The 11,356-nt window shown below is 46.1% G+C and overlaps 1 protein-coding gene across 1 annotated transcript in view; it reads right to left on the bottom strand.

Annotated features, from left to right (window-relative positions):
• LOC146968310 (uncharacterized) overlaps positions 1-11,356 on the bottom strand; it is a 156,499-nt gene that overhangs the window by 100,607 nt on the left and 44,536 nt on the right. The gene's annotated exons all lie outside the window — the stretch shown is intronic.

Genomic DNA, 11,356 nt, shown 5'->3' with positions numbered 1-11,356 from the left:
CGCTGAGCGGACCGTTGCTAGGGACTTCATAGCAACGGCTGACTCTGCATGTCCGGTCACGGCCGCTGTTTTGCTGAGCCTCCTCCCGTTTGTGCATTTGAAGCCTTTGATAATCAAACAGTGGATCGATGGATTACCATACACGTTAACATGTATTTTGTGTAGTCGTACATAAACAAGAGATTATGGGGTGCGTTTGTGTCGCAGAGGAGAGGAGCTGACACGGGTCCAATGCTTTGATGCAAGTTTGCTTTTCAGCCACGATGTGGAAATAAGGAGCCTCCGGCCTCCACTCTCCCTGTAACAGGTTACAAGTCGTTTATCTAACATCACTATTAGTCCGAAGCTGTTTAATGACGGTAAAAATTAAACATAAGGTAAATATCCTGCATAGTTTCTCTTTTCTGTGCTGCGCTGATCAGAGCGGCGTCCCTAGCAACGGCATAATACACGAATAATATATATTTTAATCATTATTTTGTGTTACATTATTGAATGATTTAGTTGTAGGCCGTGTTCTAAGCGGGATAATGTATAGTTGGTCGGTTGTTATGGAGAAATAAACCCCTTTATGTCAACCTGTCGGGGTTTATTTCTCCATAACAACCTCCAAACTATAGTACATTATCCCTTAGTTAGTTAGCTTTTACAAACCATAGACTGTAAAAAGAATGGACGTAGCACCCGTGACATCACCCATTGGTTTTGGGGAGTCTGTTTTGTGCCGCTGGATTCTACTTGCCATATTTGGAGCGGTGCGGCGGTTAGCCGGCCGAGAACCCGCCCACTGGTCTCGTAGCAGCGGTCGCCGGACCTGTCACTCAAAGGTTCTGCGCCCTAATTGGCCATAACTTTAAACCTAATAATAGTAAAATGGTAGAGTTTTTAAAAAATTCACCCCCCTCAGAGTGTGTGCGGGGGTAGAAACTATCGATTGAGACCAAAAGAATAAAATGTACCAGGCTGTAAATATGTTTTTTTAAGCTGTAAAATCGGCTATTTTAACATGGGGCTCAATTGGAGTTGCTCCCTACTGGAGCCAGCCCCAGCGACAGCCGAGGGGATTGCAGCTTTTTGAATGCGGAAGTGAGCTTCACTTCTCAGACCAACAACTGCCCCCTTGTTCCAAACACAAGAATACAGCGTAACTCTTATACAAAAACCCGTGTTACACTCCCATGCTATCCGTCTTTCTCTGAACCTTATTTTTTCTTCTTCCGGCTTAACCAACACAATACCAACTGAAAAGCGCCTCCTTCTGGACGAACTACAACATTGCATGCACAACAACATTACAACCCTCCTTTCTTCACTTTTTTTTTTTTTTAAACCTTATTCAAAGTCAGTGAGGTATGATGGTGGCCCTCTATTCATTCTGACTGGATATCTGCGAACAGGTGACTGTGACCCAGACAGGCCAGGGGCCACAGGTCCTGGAGTTTGTTCAGGAAGGATTTCAGTCCAGTCTATGACATCTTGTCCACTCCTTGTGATTGTTGCTCCACCAGACTCAGAGGGGTGATTTTTATCCGCCGGCAGAGTCTTAAAGTGAGATAAGTTTCTTGTGATGACATTTTCATTGCGTTTAGCTGTCACCATGGTACCTTTGACAGCAATGACTTCATAAGGGCGGGGATTGTAAGCAGGGCATAACTTTCCTCCCTTCCTTTGACGACACAGGACCATGTCACCCACTTTCAGAGTCCGAGGAGCAGCATGGCGCCTCCTGTCAGCATCATGTTTCATCCTGTTCTTTGCCACAGCATCTGCCTGTCGTACTGCTGAATCAAACTGAGACTGGAAAGGAAGAGGAGCTCCAGGTAACTTGATTCTGAGTGGCCTCCCAAACAGTACATCAGCCGGAGCCGTCCCAGTCGAGCAGTGAGGCGTGGCCCGGTAATTGCGGAGGAAAGCATACAGAGTCTGTTTCCAAGGGCGGCCTTCAACATGTGCAGCACGTATTGCCTTTTCAAGGGTGCACATAAAACGTTCGGCCTCTGCATTAGCCTGAGGCCAGAGGGGAGTGATCTTTCTATGTTTAAAAACCCAGGTATGTTGCAAAATCAGCAAATTCTGAGCTTTGGAAGGGTGGGCCATTGTCCGTTTTGACGAACTTTAGGGATTGTGGTTTCGGGCTGATGTGGATTGTAGAATTTCCACCTCTGGATATCTGGAGTATTCGTCAATGACCACCAGAAGGTAGTCACCAGAGGGGAATGGGCCACAAAAATCTACACCAACTTTTTCCCAGGGTGACGATGGCAGCTCAGACATGTGAAGAGGTTCTACTTTGTGATGGGGTACAACGGCCTGACATGGGATGCAGCCAGCGATCATGTTTTCCACCTGCTTGTCAATACCAGGGAACCAAACTTTTTCTCTGATCAGCTTCTTTGTTTTGACCAGCCCCTGGTGACCTTCGTGTGCAAGTGATATTGCCCGGACCTGCAAAGAGGAGGGAATAACAATCTTTGTACCCCGTAATACAACTTTATTAGTAGCAGTCACTGTCAGTTCATCTTTGATTTTGCTGAATGACTGAAGTGCAGCACTGTCAACTCCATCGGCAAAATCCTGTTTGTCAGAAAGTGACTGCCATGAGTTTTCTTTAATGAGGTGAATGATTTTCCAGCTTTTCAGACTTTTATATGTGTTTAAAATGTTGGATAATGGTTCTAGAGGCCGTGGAAGTGTCATATCATGAGGTTAATGCATTTGGAGGTAAACCCTGCTAGATGATTGGGATTTCTCTTGGATTTCTCTGCACACCTGTTACACTCGGTTGCACTGACTTTTTTTTTTACATGAGCTCGCATTGACGTCATGGCGTGCCGGACTCCCCTACATGGTCATGCCGAGGTCTCTGCTCCAGCCCATAGACCGGCCCCGCCTCCATGCTGCTCTGTTATGCCTGGTGTCACAGCGGAGAGCGGAGCAGTCTACTTCCTGCTTTTCCCTGTATGTTTTAGCGCTGTAGCGTCACTTTACTAAGTTTTATTTAGAAGTTTACGCCAACGTTTCATGTAAATGAAGCTGTACCTGTGTGAGCAGCGACGTACCGCCGGGGTGATGTTGTTCGCCGGACTGACGTAACGCTGGACCGCCGGAGCACCGGAGCTCCGGAGCTCCGGAGCTGCAGCGGCTCCTCACACAGGCAGAGCCCGTCTGCAGGCCTCCTCGGCCGGGCGGACGTCCGTCTGCAGGCCTCCTCGGCCGGGCGGAGCCCGTCTGCAGGCCTCCTCGGCCGGGCGGACGTCCGTCTGCAGGCCTCCTTGGCCGGGCAGGCGTCCGTGCTCATCGCGGTAGAGAAAACTGTTATATATTGGGTTGATTAATGTCCTCTTACGGACACCGTTGATCTGCAATGACATGTTACATAGAACTGTCACTAGAGGGCACTCCTGTACCAGAGTTGAGATCGAGTTAAATAAAAGGAAGATCTGCCTAGAAAACAAGAAGTGGTCCGTGGATATATTGGTCTTATAGTATAAGTTGGAGTAATACCTATCAAGCCACAATAAAAACCATCGCTAATAAACATACCCGCAGGTTTTTTAGACGTTTACCACCGTGTGGTTATTGTTTTTAGGAGATAAATGTTGGTCTCATTGATGAAATCTTACAATTGTGGCAGTTGGATTAGTTTGAATGAAAAGTGAAGCTGTGAGAAGGAGGAGGAGAGGAGCAGTGCTGCGGAGCTCTGTAGTCTATGTGCACAAATCACCACATTTACATCAATAAATAACTGTTTTACAATGAACTGACGTCCAGTCTGCATATATTTTTAATTTATTTTATGAAGTTATATTACATGTTACATGGTTACAGTAGCCTACATGGCAAAGACTACTCCATACCATCTTTGGTTAGGGTGAGAGGTCATGGGCACATTTCATTACACAATGTAGACTGGTCAGATGCAGACTGGAGATCTGGCAATTTGCCTACTGCAGATTTAGCTTTTGTTTGCATACTACATTTTGGCCAAATCAGTATAGGTACTAATAGTAGACATCGTCATGGTAACGCAATGCTGAGGGAGTGGTTCATTTGCATTTAAAGGGAGGGGCCACTGAAACAGACCGTTTTGCAGAGCCCTGTTTTTGAGAATGCTGTGATGTTTGATCTTTGGGGTATTTTGATTTTGACCGAAGCACGTCACAGACATGTCTTTAATGGCGCATTTCCACTAGCACGGCTCGGCTCGATACGGCACGGCTCGGCACGGCTCGGCTCGGTTTGGTTGTGTTTCCATTACAACTGAGTATCATTAGTGCCGCCGTGACGTCATTTACACGGCGCCGAGCAACGCTCTAAACTCTGTAAATATATAACTTTAGCAACATTTGAAACATTTTCAGGCGAGAAAGTAGTTGTTTATATCCCCAACGTGTTGAAAATCTGACTAAATACCAGCTGTTTACAACTTTGTTTCAACGAAGTCGGCGTTACTAAAGCTAGCCGTAGTGAGCAACGCACTTCCGGTTATTTTCACAAAATAAAACACCCGTTGCCTTTTATCATAAGGAAAGCCATTACGATAGAATTGGTGCTTTTACTTTGTAAACAGGAAGTGAACCTACCCTCGCTGTAGCCAGCTTTAAACCGCCGTTTTGACTGCTCTCGTCCCGTTAACGGCATTTAACCGTTCAATATGCCTTACCGGAGAGTCTTGCCAGCTCTCAGATCGGCCTGGTTCATTGTAAAACATTTATTTATTGATGTAAATGTGGTGTTTTCTGTGCGTACAGACCCCAAGGCAGTGCTGCTCTTGTGTCTCCACCGGGGCGAGGCTCGTAGGCTGGCCGGTGGAGCACGTCAGGAGCCGGGCTGCTGCCTCTGTGATGTCGCGGTCGCTGCTCGGACCTGGAGCTTCACTTCTCCGAAAAACATCGGGGCAAACTTCTAAACAGCCGTCGTTTGGATAAACTAACCGCACATTGGGGATCTAAACAGTAACTTTCTCGCATGAAAAAATATTAAAACTTAATAAAGTCACGTAATAACAGAGCCAGTCTCAATATTAGAAATTCTCTGGTAATAACAGGCTTCAGCAGGAACATTTCTGTTGTCGGTCGTCGCTTCCATGACGACACTCATCGGCCAATCAGTGGAAGGCAGTCGGCTTACGTCACGTTTTAGTAACGCTTCGGCTCGCTTGGAACCAGGGCTGAGGTGATACCAAAAGTACCTGGTTGCAGGTACTACGTGCTAGTGGAAACACGCAAATAGTGCGCCGAGCCGAGCCGAGCCGAGCCGAGCCGAAGCGCGCTAGTGGAAATGCGCCATAAGACACCCAGGAACTATTTTAGTTTGTGCAAAAAGGAGCATAATAGGTCCCCTTTAAGTTGATAATTCCTGGGATGCCATCCAGGGCTTGCTGAATGGCATTTTGGAATACCTCTGCAGCTGAGGAAACTCCGAAACTCAGTCTTTTGTAACGCCGCAGGCCCACGTGAGTGGAGAACGTTGTGATGTATCGTGAGGATGGCTCTAGTTCCAGCTGATGATATCCACAATTTAAATCCAGCTTCGAGAAGAATCTGGCTCCATTGAGTACTTGTATTACATCATCTACTGTAGGAGTGAGATGTCTTTCTCGCTCAATGGCCTGATTTGGTACTCTCATGTCAACACAAATGCGCACTGCTTCTGGGTCTTTTGGCTTTGGGACAGGAACAATTGGAGAAACCCATGGAGTGGGCCCATCTACTTTCTCAATGATGTCAAGGTCCTCTAAACGTTGTAATTCCGCCTCAAGTCGCTTCCTGACATGAAATGGTACTCTTCTGTGTGGTTGTGTGACTGGAGGAATGTCTCTTCTTATGTACAGTTTGACCTGAAGGTCCTTTAATTTGCCCAGCCCATGGAACAGGTCAGCATATTCAGTGATATTATCACTTACTGCATTCACCTCTGTCTGATCGGAGGATATTGTAGGCTGCATGTGCTGATGTGGGGATGCGTGGAGTGTGTTAGCAACTTTAATTAGTCCCAGTTGACTTGCAGTGTTGAAGCCAAGTAAACTGCCATTACTGCCTCGAAGCACATAGAAGGTTGCATTGGTGAATCGTGACTTGGATCAGTGAGGTGAATTTGCCTATGGTAGGCAGTGGGGTGTGTGAACCATAGGGAAAAATGGGGACTTTGGATTTGGTGAGTGAAGGCTTATATCTCAGTCTCTGATAGGTTTTTCATCAATGATGTTTGCAGTCGCTCCAGAATCAAGCATCACTTTGATGTTGCAGTCACTAACCTTTATCTTTGCATGTGGGAGATGTGTTCTTGGTTGAGGAACAGATATTCTTCAGAAGACTCTGTGTCTGCAGTGCTTGCTGCTTGAGATGTTGTGCCGCTATTTCCACTGGTATGCACATAATGCACTTTGTGTTCATCTCTGATGTTATTTTGTGGTCTCCTAGAGCGACAGCATTTTGCAAAATGTCCTCGTTTTCCACAAGCATTACATATTTTCCCCCGTGCCAGGCACGGCATACCTTCTCGGTGGGGAAAAGTACCAGAACAGTTGTAGCATCTTTTCTTTACAGCTCCTCTCTCCATCTCAACTGCCATAACATCTTCCCTTGAATGTCCTTGTGTTGCACATTGTTGCGTTGATTCCATACCTGATGCCTGAATTTCTGCAAGTGCCATGGTCCTACCGAGTGAGAGAAGTTCCGCTAGTGTCATCTCCAGTTTCTGTAGAGCTTGACGCCGTAGTTTATTGCATGTGCATGTCTGAATGATCATGGTCTTGATCTCCCTCTCAACATCTGGAAAATCACAAGTCGCCGCTAACTGCCGTAGCCGTACGTGATATGAGTCCAGAGTTTCCCCTGCTAGTTGTGTAGCTTGTCTGAATTTATAGGTCTCATAGGCGATGTTGATTTTAGGAGAAAAGTACTCACTCAGTTTGTCTGTTGCGCGTTTATAGTCTTTTGCTTCCCCAGTGTCAGTAAGTGTGTCAAAGGTGTCTTGTACACCGTCTCCAGCGTAGTGTAAAAGCATCGCACGTTTTCTTGTATCATCCTTTATATCCAGAGCGACAATGAAGTTTTCAAAGCGCTGTAACCACTTCTTCCAGCGTACGGATGAGGTTTGATCTTCGTCGACGTCAAAAGCAGGGAATGACGGCAGTGCAGCAGCCATGTTCGTGGAGAAAATTTCTTTTTAAATCCTCATCTCCAGTGTAAAGTTTTAAAAAGAAGACTCCGATGCACTTCGTGACTCTTACACACTTTTAGTTAGCTTTTCCAAACACAAGAATACAGCGTAACTCTTATACAAAAACCCGTGTTACACTCCCATGCTATCCGTCTTTCTCTGAACCTTATTTTTTCTTCTTCCAGCTTAACCAACACAATACCAACTGAAGAGCGCCTCCTTCTTGACGAACTACAACATTGCATGCACAACAGCATTACAACGTTGTGTTATTATCTCATAGCGTGGTGAATGTGCAGCTCACAACTTGTCCACCAGAGCGTTGTGGAGTTGTTGGATTGTGTATTTGATGAGGGACCTCCATTGTGTTCACTGAGCAGCTCACGTCTCTGCCCCGCCCATCTCACAACAACATGCACCGATAATTAAAGGTGATGAACCTACTGCTATGACTATAGGGGTTATGGTGAGAGGAGGGCTGACTAAGTGTTGGACTGTCCCTTTAATGAAGCTGAATGATGATCAGTTATGGATTATTGATTATTGATCGTCTCAACGAGGCCTCACATTGACACCAACAGCTGCTTCTGGGAACAGAGGAAGTGAACTGGATGTGTTGTTGTCTCTGTCCTCTGCTGTTTGACCACAGCTTCACGCCTTCAGATCACACGACCTTATCACACCAAACAGCCCTGACGCACGTTGTCACACGTTAAAAACCGACTCTGCATCTTAGTGCACACTTCTGTTCTTCTATTTGACTTTTATTTCAATTGAGCTCTTTATTATCATGATGCTCATGTCTTTGAACGCTTGCAAAAGCGCATCATAAATAAAATGTATCATTATTATTATTGTTACATCCAATGTTATCCTATAAACATGAAGGCTGTGTTGCTCAGGTTCGTTCAGTGGGTTAAATGGAGAACCAGGAAATGGAGACGTGCCATCACCACGGCAACAGCTGTCCATGTCCTCAGACCTGAAACTGACAGGGTCATCAAATGTCTGCACAAGTAACACCTCTGTCACCATGGCAACATCGTCTGAAAGTTTGATCAGACCAGCTGAAAGTCTTGCCTGAGCCCAGGACGAGAGAATCTAAGATGAACCCCTGCACCCAGATCTCTTCCTCTCCTCTTCCAGTAGCAGTAGTAGTAGGGTCTGGAGTTGTAGCAGATGCTGCTGCTGGAGCAGCTCTGTTGTCCTGGAGACGAGCAGCAGGCCTCAGACAGGGACAGTCTGGAGAACTGGCGTCAGTGCGGTTACTGCAAATCACGCGAGATTTGGACGGACCAGGAAGAGGAGCTTCGAGAAGCTTCCGCTACAAACAAGCTTAAAATATAGACTTATTTAATTTTTTTCGGGACAATTACGCAATTTGGGGCTTCAGCACAAGACGGACATTACATACGAGCAGCATGGAGGTATTTGGATGTTTTTTTGTGTGTGTTTTTTTACGAAGAGCTCTGGTGTCCCTTTACAACCGTTATATGGACATGCACTGCTATGCCAAGACCCCCTGTAACTCAGAGAAGGGACGGTGGACTCTGAAACTTCTTCCAGCCCTTAGTCCACATGAGGGTGAGTAGATAATGAGCGAAATATCATTCTAGGGTGAACTATCCCTTTAACGTTTAACCGGGAACTAACGGGACCGAGCTGGGTGAACGCAACCGGAAACCAGCCGGAAGTACCAAACAGAGTTATACATGCAAACAATATAGAAATAAATGACCAGAGCTACTAACTGTTATGATTAGATGTTATTACATGTTTGACCGCTAGGCGGCAGTACTGGTTAGTAGTCAGCTTACCGTACCATATAACACAGTAGAGCAAGACTGCATGGAGCCACATGTATGTTGTTGAGAACGTGAGACATTAAACTAAGTTACTTGCTATCAACACGGCCTCATCCTTGGAACACGAACATGACATGGTACCAGGAGTAAACTCGAATGAACGACATGGATTTAAAACCACCGGAAAGTTTGAAACTAACGGGGAATGTCGACGAGAACTGGCGCACCTTCAAACAGCGGTTTCACCTGTATGTTGCTGCTACGGGACTCGAGGAAAAGCCGGAGGCAAGAAAGGTAGCGCTGCTGCTAACAATAGCAGGGCCACAGGCCATAGAAGTATTTAACACGTTCGTGTTTGACAGTCCTGAAGATAATGAAAAGTTGGATGTAGTGCTTAGCAAGTTTGATACTCACTGTTCTCCGAAGAAGAACGAGACGTACGAGAGGTACGTGTTTCGGTCTCGTACACAGCGGCAACATGAGCCTTTTGATAGCTTCCTGACGGACTTGCGGCTAAAGGCGCAGTCCTGCAACTTCGGAACGCTGAGTGACTCCATGGTCCGGGACCAGATCGTCTACGGCGTAGAGGATAAAAAGGTCAGAGAGAGGCTACTACGGGAGATGGAGCTGACGCTGGCAGGAGCCATTAAGATCTGCCAGGCCAGTGAGCTGTCCCAAAGGCACGTGAGGACGTTCAGCGAGATGTCTGCAGTCGCCTCGGCACAGAGCGACAGCGCGGCAGCGGTTGGAGCAGTGTCGTATCAGCGGAGACGGCGCACACAGACCCGGCCTGCACAGCAGGAGGAGGACGTGATGATAAACTGCAAGCGCTGCGGCTCACAGCACAAGCCTAGACAGTGTCCAGCGTTTGGTAAGCAATGCTCCAGTTGCCAAGGCAAGAATCATTTTGCTAAACAATGCTTCTCCAAACGGAAAGAGTGGAAAAAAGAAAAAACTGTAAACTTAATAGACGAGCCTGATCTCAGTGACACGTTCTTTGTTGGAATGGTGAATTGTGAAAGTGAACAAATAAATAGGCCAGACAATGTAAATGATGTCACTACAGAAGATAAGTGGATAGCTCCTCTAATGATAAATGGGACTGTAGTCACCATGAGATTGGACACTGGTGCCAAAGCAAATCTCATAAGCATGTGTGATGTGAAGGCAATGAAAAATAAGCCACAAATAAAAAGAAAAGAATCTGGACTGAAAGACTACAATGGGCGGCCAATCAAATGTTTGGGCACATGCAGGTTGAGTGTCACAGTTAAAGGAAAAGTGCACCACCTATTCTTCTTTGTTGTGAATGAGGGACGTGAATCACTTCTTGGTGACAGAGCCTGTGAAGAACTGGGGCTTGTGAAAAGAGTGCATCGCATCGTTCCAACCATAAACCCAACAACTGACTGTATGGACACAATTGTTCAGAACTTTTCAGATGTTTTCAAGGGTTTTGGTGTTTTGCCCTTCACATATAAAATACAGTTGAAAGAAGGAGCCCAACCAGTTGTGCATGCAGCACGCAGAGTTCCGGCGCCACTGAAAGACTGCCTAAAGAAAGAACTCGACAGAATGATCATGCTAGGAGTGATCAAAAAGGTTAATGAGCCTACAGACTGGGTCAACTCACTGGTCATCACAAAGAAGAAGAATGGTGAGTTGAGAATATGTATGGACCCTAAAGACTTAAATGAGAGCATAAAGCGTGAACATTATCAAATACCTACACGTGAAGAGATCATCAGTGAAATGTCAGGTGCCAAATACTTCACAAAGCTTGACACCTCACAAGGCTTCTGGCAGCTGAAACTGGATGAAAGCAGCACCAAGTACTGTACCTTTAATACGCCCTTCGGCAGATACTGCTTTCTCAGACTGCCTTTTGGAATCAAGTCAGCACCTGAAATATTTCACAGAGCGATGGAGCAGATCATCGAGGGCTTGGATGGAGTTCGAGTCTACATTGATGACATCATCATATGGGGTTCCACAGCCCAAGAGCACAACGAGAGGCTGAACAGAGTTATGGAACGCATACAAAAGTATGGACTGAAACTCAACAAGAGTAAATGTGAGTTTGGCGTTCAAGAGATCCTCTTCCTGGGAGACAAGCTGTCTGCACGTGGTGTCGAGCCAGATAAAGACAAAATACATGCAATACAGAACATGCCAAGGCCCACAGACAAGACAGGGGTGCTACGCATCATGGGGATGGTGAATTTCATAGGTAAATTCATTCCCAATCTGACAGCAAAGACATCATGCATACGAGAGCTTCTGCACAGGGACTGTGAGTTTAAATGGACAGTGAAACATGAGCATGAGTGGCAAAAACTCAAGGACACACTGAGCACAGCACCTGTGTTGGCATTTTATGACCACAC

The sequence above is a fragment of the Trachurus japonicus genome, chromosome 18 (genome assembly GCF_045865225.1).
Source record: "Trachurus japonicus isolate A0001 chromosome 18, Traja_1.0".
NCBI lineage: Eukaryota > Metazoa > Chordata > Actinopteri > Carangiformes > Carangidae > Trachurus > Trachurus japonicus.
This window is presented reverse-complemented; position numbering and strand designations above follow the sequence as displayed.